Raw genomic sequence first — 7976 nt, 5'->3', positions numbered from 1 at the left:
AAACAGCCTGAAATGAACCAGCACTAAAGGATCAGTTTAGTCTGGGACTGGCTGGGAATTTAAAGTATGAATTGGCCAGAGTAAATGCTCCAGAGGCCTTAGCAGATCTGATTCGATAGGTTACACAAGTTGACCGATGACTCAAAAGCGTTATCTGGAATGCTCCTCATTCACAGGCCGAGCCTGTTATCTGGAATGCTCCTCATTCACAGGCCAAGGCTCCCTTTCCTCTTCCTCCAGTTCAGCAACCCATGGTCTGCCCTCCTTCTGCTCAGACAGACGAGGAGCAAATTGGCAGGACTCGGGGTCCTCTATCTGCTTTGATGATAGAACTTGTGTCTCTATTGTGGTGGCTTGGTACACTACATTAAGAACTGACCAGAACTAGCCTCCAGAGGCAAGGCCTCTTCCTCCGTCCTTTATCCCGTGTTAGGAGGCCTGGCTCCAAATTTAACTGTGCATTGTCCCGGATTGAGGCTGCCCCAGACCCGGGACTTTAAGTCCCGTTGCGGGACTGTCCAGGGCAATCCGATACATGTGGTCACCCTAACAGAAACGCAAGCCTCTGCTACGGTGGGTACTGAGCTAACAACATATCAATCAATGCTGTTTACATGTTGTATATTGTCTTATAAATAAATGGCACTGAACAATTCACTTTAAATATAACAATAGTATCCGTGGTTGTGATTCTTGAATGTATTGTGGTTGGAAAGGAAAGCTGCGTGAGGTGGGAGATGCAGTGCTTTTATTTCAAATGTTTTACGTTCATCTTTTTTAACTTCTCTGAGGATGCTCAGGGTGTAAATAGGAAAACAAGCAAAGGAGAACAGAAATAACAAAATGCCTGACACAACCTAGAGTCACACATACATACCTTTAACTTCTGACGCAGACACTTGGCCTGGGTAAGCTCCAGGAGTTAAAGGTCCGTACAAGGGATTCTATTGGTTTCTGGCAGGGGCCTCCTCTAGCATCAATCAATAAAGGGCCTATGCCACCGCTGCCCCTGAAGAAGCCTGCCTGGGCCACCGCTGCCCCTGAAGCAGCCTGCCTGGGCCACCTCTGCCCCCTCTAATGTTCTAATCAGGATACCAGCAAACAGCAAAGTCGAGGTCCAAAGCCAAGTTCATGATACCAGAGAAGCAGCAGGAAGGTCTAAAGAATCAAAACAACTGAGCAATGAGGCTCAATGATGGCTTTTAAATCCGCCGCCCGTAAGCAACACCCACTTTAAACCACGTCAATTTTGTGATGTCATACTGAGGTGCACGCCGTCGCATTCACTGGGGATGCCATAAAGGTGACTGGGATAGTACGCATGTGCGTTTAGATGTGGCCAAACAGACTGGGGATACAGCAGAGGTGGTTTGAGCAGCTGGCAGTGAACATGGCCAGGTACCTGCTAGAAATAGGTACTCTGTTGAAGAGGAGCATTGAGGTTTGTGACACCTAATCAGCCTGCTTGTGCCACCTCTGACCCCCTAATCAGCCTACCTGTGTCACCTCGGCCCTCCTAATCAGCCTATCTGTGCCATTTCTGCCTCTAAACACTAACTTACTCACTACAAACTTACTAAGTTCATTCATTCAATCACTCACTAACTTTCATTCACCCACTCACCCATTCAGTCTCCCGCACCCTCTTACCTCTCTTACAGATTTCACTGGTCTGGGGGTGGGCGAGAATCACCGAGGGGCCGTGCAGACGTCTATGAGGCCTGACGCCCACCTAACTCTGGCGCCACAGCTTAGTGCTGTGGCGCCTGAGCACTGTATGAGGCAACTCTATTGCCGCCCACATTCCTGCTCCCCCTGCGCAGGAAGAGAGTTTCCTCATACAGGGTGTCACAGAAGTAAGCTGCGGGCCCGCTTTAGGCCGGGCACCCCCCAGATGAGTGGCACTCAGAGCAGACCGCCCCCCTTTAGGTACACTACTGCCAGAGAAACAATTAATTTTGGCAGCATTTACATAACGACTATTATTATTACTATTATCTTTTATTTATATAGTGCCAACAATTTACGCAGCGCTTCTTGATCCTAGACGTTTTGTATTTAATCCCTTTCTGTTAAGGTTTTTCAAAAAAGACTGAATAAAACACATTGAGCATGTTGTGTTCCAAATGTGTTTTATTACAGGGCCATATTACTTAACTTTCTGTCCCCATCTGAACGTTCCCAGCATCCCCATTTGACGTATCACTAAGTCCTAAAAATGTTTATAAAGTGTCTTCCTCTTCGCCTTAAAACCACTAGCAATTAAAATCCCAGTTCAGTTGTGTAATATTTCTATTTGTCAGATAGTTAAAATGTTTGATCAATTAATCAGTTGTAGTACGGGCACAAAAAATCAGCTAATTCCATCACTGTACCAAAAAACTGCAATGAAAAACATGAAAATAGATTTTTAACTATTTCAGTTCTGATAACAGAGTCATGCATTGCGTACCCCTCCAAGCAGTCTGATGGTTAACTTTGACACTCATAGGGTTAATATCCATAGTGAACAGGGAAACGCACTTTAACCAGCCAGCTCTAGATTGTAGCTTGACATTAATTAGTCACTTTTTATTTAATACTCACAACCAGCACATAAAAAGGATCCGGAATCCAAATTGACCCATGAAACTTCTCAGGCATACAGACAATGCCCTCTAGGTAAACCAGGCATCACGTCTTACTCATGTAGCATAATAAAACCAGTTATACCTGTTAATGCCCCCTCCTCCCACACTGGTTAAATTGTATAACCTAATAAATTAAAGCTGCTACTACATCAACGGCCAGTATGTTGTAAATAAAAATGTCATTACTACTTACAAGGTACATTGGGTGCAAACAATCCAGCTATAGTAAGGTGTAGGTTGTATATTGTTTTTAGAACATGGAGGGCCATATACCACTGCAAAGCATAGGTGGGGCAAAAGTCTATTGTCTTTGGATAAGCATGGGTGAGAGGTGAGCCTGCCATCATTAATGCCTGCACTCAGGAATATGCCCCATCGTTGGGGTTTGGCCATAACAATACAGATATATATATTGTGTCTATCATTAATTGTAATATTATATTAATGTGTGAGCAGGGCCGGCCCGACAATGGAGCCGAGTGGGGCAATCGCTCCAGGCGGCACTTTTGAGGGGGGCGGAACTTTGCCGCCCCAAGCCCTTTTTTTTAAATTTTTTTAAGCCGAGAAGAGAGGGGCGCCGAGTGGTTTTATCTTACCAAGTTGTCAGTACCCGCTCGGCGCCCCTCTCTCTCTCCTCTGCGAGCCCTCTAGCTCGGTCTCGGTGCCGGCTTGTAATGCTGAGTGCCGGAAGCTCAGCATTACAAGCCGGCACCGAGACCGAGCAGGGAGACTCACCGCAGGACTGCTGAAAGGTAAGTACAGGGGGGGGGGAGCTTTAGGGAGAGGAAGGGTAGATAATGGGGGAGGGGGGCATTTTAAACTTCGCCCCAGGCGGCATTTTGTCTTGGGCCGGCCCAACATATTGACAATAGTAAACTGTCATGGTCCCATAGTGCTCATTATTAACATGGAAGAAAACAAAAATCGCTCTTCACCTTGGCATATATTCCTAGTATAATCCATTTACACAGCCTGGCTAGCACTGGCCAGCTGGCACACTGGCCTAGTACCATACCCGGAGACTCCAGGTGAAGTGCTGTTTCTCTGGGTCACCATGGAGAATCTCTGGGTCGTGGGAGCGCTGTTGAGGCAGGGCCCACTCTCTGTCCACATGCCCTCCTACCACTTTCAATTTATTAGCGTGTGGGGCTAGCCCTGCAGGCGGCAACGGGCCCCCAACCTGCATTAGTGAAAAAGGGAGTGCTCCGGGTTGCTGAATCTTCCATGTTAGCAGGTATGGCAAATGTCCGTTGGGCATTTGGGGGAAAAAAGAAAAAAGGCATGAAATTGTGCTTTTTTGTTTCTTCAGTGAGCAAGTGTCTTAGACTGGAAGACTGCTTTCCTGTGTCGCTCTGGTCATTTGGGAAAATGTTAACACTTCACCAAGCAGTAGATTCTAAAAATAATATTCCTTTTTTTCTCTGTCCCCGTCCTCTGAAGGTGTACTTCCTACAATGAAACAAAGACAAATATCAAGTACATAGAGAAAGGAGCTTCCTGTGCCAGAAAAAGCTCCCTGTTCATTTACACACACAGAGAAAACATACTCAGGCACACAGCACATTTAAAGGGTCTGAAGTGGTTAATTATCTTCTTTTTTTCTGTTGCAGGCTTAGTCATCTATCCTCTTGTATATTTTACTCTACGATGTTCCAGGGTGTTCTGTAGCTCTATTTACTGCTCTCATCAACAGGATTGACTGTACCAAGCTTCTGAAACCATACCTTCTACTGCCATGGTGTTTGTTATCACATCAACGTAGAATGAAAATATCTAGTGCCTACATCTTATAAAAGCACTACATCACCTGGCTTCCGAAAACTGCCACTACAATCACAGATGCCATCCAGATAATCACTTATAGCTGCAATACCTTACAGAAGCTAATATATTTTAAAAAAAAAGTGTAGCACACTCCAAACTATTAATACTTGTCACAAAATGTCGACCATATCCCTTATTTCATTAGAATAATCACATATCCACAATCATGTGCTATTTTTGATGTGAAACATGCCGTAAATACCTTAAACCTTATTCAGTCCATAGTCTTGTGTTATAATTAGCATAGTCCTATTCCAACCCATTCCTTACTGTATTAACCAATATAGCTTCTTATCTACTATCCTCTCGTTAAAGTAAAACTTATATTACATCTATGCCTCCGACACTCTACTTTTACACTGTGACCTCGTTAACATTATATACCACAGCATAATCTTTGAGTTTTTGCTTCAATTTCTCTGAAAATAAACAATTACGTAGTTAACAGCAGGGGTGTGTTTGGTGGATGCGCTGGTGTTTTCCCACTCACTGTTTCTGACTCTCTGATGACAAGCTTGCTTACTTACACATACACATGCACACTGATTGTTTCAGTTATTTGAACATAGTAGGAATGCGGGTAACTGGCAATTATGCAATGCAGAATACAAAACAAAGCAAGATTTCAGCACATACCCAGCAAATTTAGAAACACCCATCTAAGGCATAAATATTGGGGATTCCGTCACGCTATACGGCCATATATTGCGTAGTCCGCCACTAGTACCCCAAGTAAAGCAGAATAGCAGATTGTATGTATGTTTCTGTATGACATTGGTTTAGCCCATCAAAAGGAATACACTAGAAAGTGGGCTATGTAATAACTTTGGTACTATAAAAAAAAAAATAATAATGTGTGAATTTTGGGTATATGGTAGATTTTATATTGATGTGTTCTGTTGGGATACAGACATGGCTACTTGTAGCTCAATGACACCTCTGAGAAGATGCATACTTGACTGTTCATTGGTGTTTGACATCAACCAAGTTGTCTCTTCCTTGACTTCTCAGGCAAATTGTTCACAGCAGAGGGTTGATAGTTGGCCAGACAGCACTAAATTAAATGTTATGGGTAATGGGTCTTCAGCACTCCATGTGCAAGCGTTCCTGAGCAACCAGCTTGGTTGCCTGATGCAAAGATTAACTGGACGGAAAGTTTACGGAATGAGAATTCTCCCAGTGATATAGTGCATATGGACTAGGTGCAAACACATGTAAAGCCTCCATAATTCTATATGTAGGTTCAGTAAGCAAATACTGTTGAAAACTACATGTGGTCAGTGTAAAAAAATGTTTGACTTGAATTGTGAGGTCTAACATACATTCGGACAGCTTAGTTTATATATTGCAAATGCTTTCAAAATAAGACAACACTAATAAATATCAATAAACACCAATAAAACAAGGAACACACTTTTGAGGACACCAGGGATTGCTTCTTTCGAATCCCAAACGCTTACAGAAAACAGAGTACAAGTGGGAGAAGGGGTTAAAAGGGTATTAGACTCACAAGTAAACTGATGAGATGTTTAAAAAGAATTACAGAGACTTAAAAAAGTTACATACAAAAGCAAGAAATATACACTGTATTTGGCATATGCAAAAACAAGTCAGAGACAGACCATCGTACATGTTTTAATGGTTAGGCAACATGGAAGGGAGGCATTAAAAATGAGACGTTGTGTATGAAGGTACAAAGGACAGAGGCAAACACAGGGGCAGGAGGTCTGAGGTCAGGCCTGGTAGATAAGGTTTGTAAGCAGGTACAAAGACAGAAATCACAAATCTATCCAGCAATTCAGTTGGGCAGTCAGGGTGAGGTCTAGGTGAAAGAACAAGTCAACAGAAGAAGGAACTCCAAGACAGAAATAACTAATGTTATATAATGTACTTTATAGCTGAAGCTGGTCGCCAAAGGGGCTATAGCTTGAGTAGTAAGTCAGCATGGGGGACCTCTGTGAGTCGTGGGGTTATAATACCAGGAGATCAAATAACTGGTAAGGGTCCCATTCAGTAATAAAGGGAGACAACTTTAAAGGTGTGACACATGTTCCTCATAAAGTTACATCACTGTAATGTATTTTCATTTAAAACAAATACAAAATATTACATTCCTTAGTTTGACCACAATTATTCTTACTTAATTATTTGTGTTGGAGATGAGGACTCAATAATTATTATTGATTAGATTCTAAAAAAAAACCCTAGAGCTATCCCTGTTTGCAACGTGTGTCATACATGGGAGGTTATTTATAAAGAGCTATTGACCAAATTATCATTAGAGAAGCCAAAGGAATGTTCCAGCTCATTGGGCTATTCCATGAGTTACAATAGTGATTATTCCACTTTAAAACCTTAGCACCAGAATTACTCCTTATAAATTAGGTAACTTAAAATGTTTATAAAGGTGAAATTAGAAACACATTTATTGCAGCCGAAATGTGTTGTTTTTATTGTGGAACTCTGTGAGAAATTCATACACATGGAAGAGCAGCAACATTCGGATCTGGAGTTAAGCAAGCCAAATGGCCCAGTGACCTAGATGTCCAAGCAGTCTCTAATTATGAAGGGTACCTTAATGTTCCTCTGGCTGTGATATCACACAGGTTTAAAATATAGGTGTCATGTACAAAGGGGACACAAGCAAAAGCTGCTGTGGGCCCCCAAATACTGTCAGCGGCCCAAAATGTCCAAATTGGGGCCGCAAAGTAAACAGTTGCCTCACCTGTTCATAACGTACAACAATCAAACTAAAGTGGAAAAGGGAGTGATCTGTCTCCGAATGTATGTTATGAATCTCACGTTGAAGAATGTTGAGATCATATGCCAAAGAGGAATAGAAAGATTGGACCACCAAGTCCTTAATCTTGGTCCTCTGGGATCCCCCATTTAAAAACAAGGTATGGCCTTTTTCACTTCATTCCTATTCCTGAACATTTGAAGTCTTCATGGAGACACGGCAGCCAAAAGGACATCCCACCAAAAAGCCAGAACTTTGAGGCTATACAGTGTTGGCATTTTCAGTGCAAGCACCATATATACGATACGTCAGCTATCGTATTGTCTTGAAATAAAAAAGATTTGTGAAAATAAGAAAAAAAAATAATATCCCTCAAAAAAGAGGTAATGTTACTGCTAGTGCCAACACGGACAACAAAAATACCAATGAAGCAATGTGGAAGTTATATTTGATTTCTGGACAGAATTTTCAAATGCTGGAGAACCAATTCAAACTGATGTATGTCCTTCACACTTGCCCTCATTCCGGACTGCCCGCAGGGCAACAAGCGATCCTACCCCAGGCTTAACTCTTTACCCCCCAAAGACCTGAATACCAGCCAGATGGTCAGCCATGTACTGGATGGGAAACGCCTGGTAGATGCTGTTATTTCCGTAATGTATCTTTTTTTGTTTTCCACTCACAGTTGTAATTATCCAGTTACAATAATAAAGTGTACAATAACAAATAAATACTATTTCAGACAAAAAAAATGCTGACATGCAAAAGAGGAGGCAGCACTT

The sequence above is a fragment of the Sceloporus occidentalis genome, unplaced genomic scaffold (genome assembly GCF_023333645.1).
Source record: "Sceloporus occidentalis isolate IW3139 unplaced genomic scaffold, rSceOcc1.0.p SCAF_31, whole genome shotgun sequence".
Taxonomy (NCBI): domain Eukaryota; kingdom Metazoa; phylum Chordata; class Lepidosauria; order Squamata; family Phrynosomatidae; genus Sceloporus; species Sceloporus occidentalis.
This window is presented reverse-complemented; position numbering follows the sequence as displayed.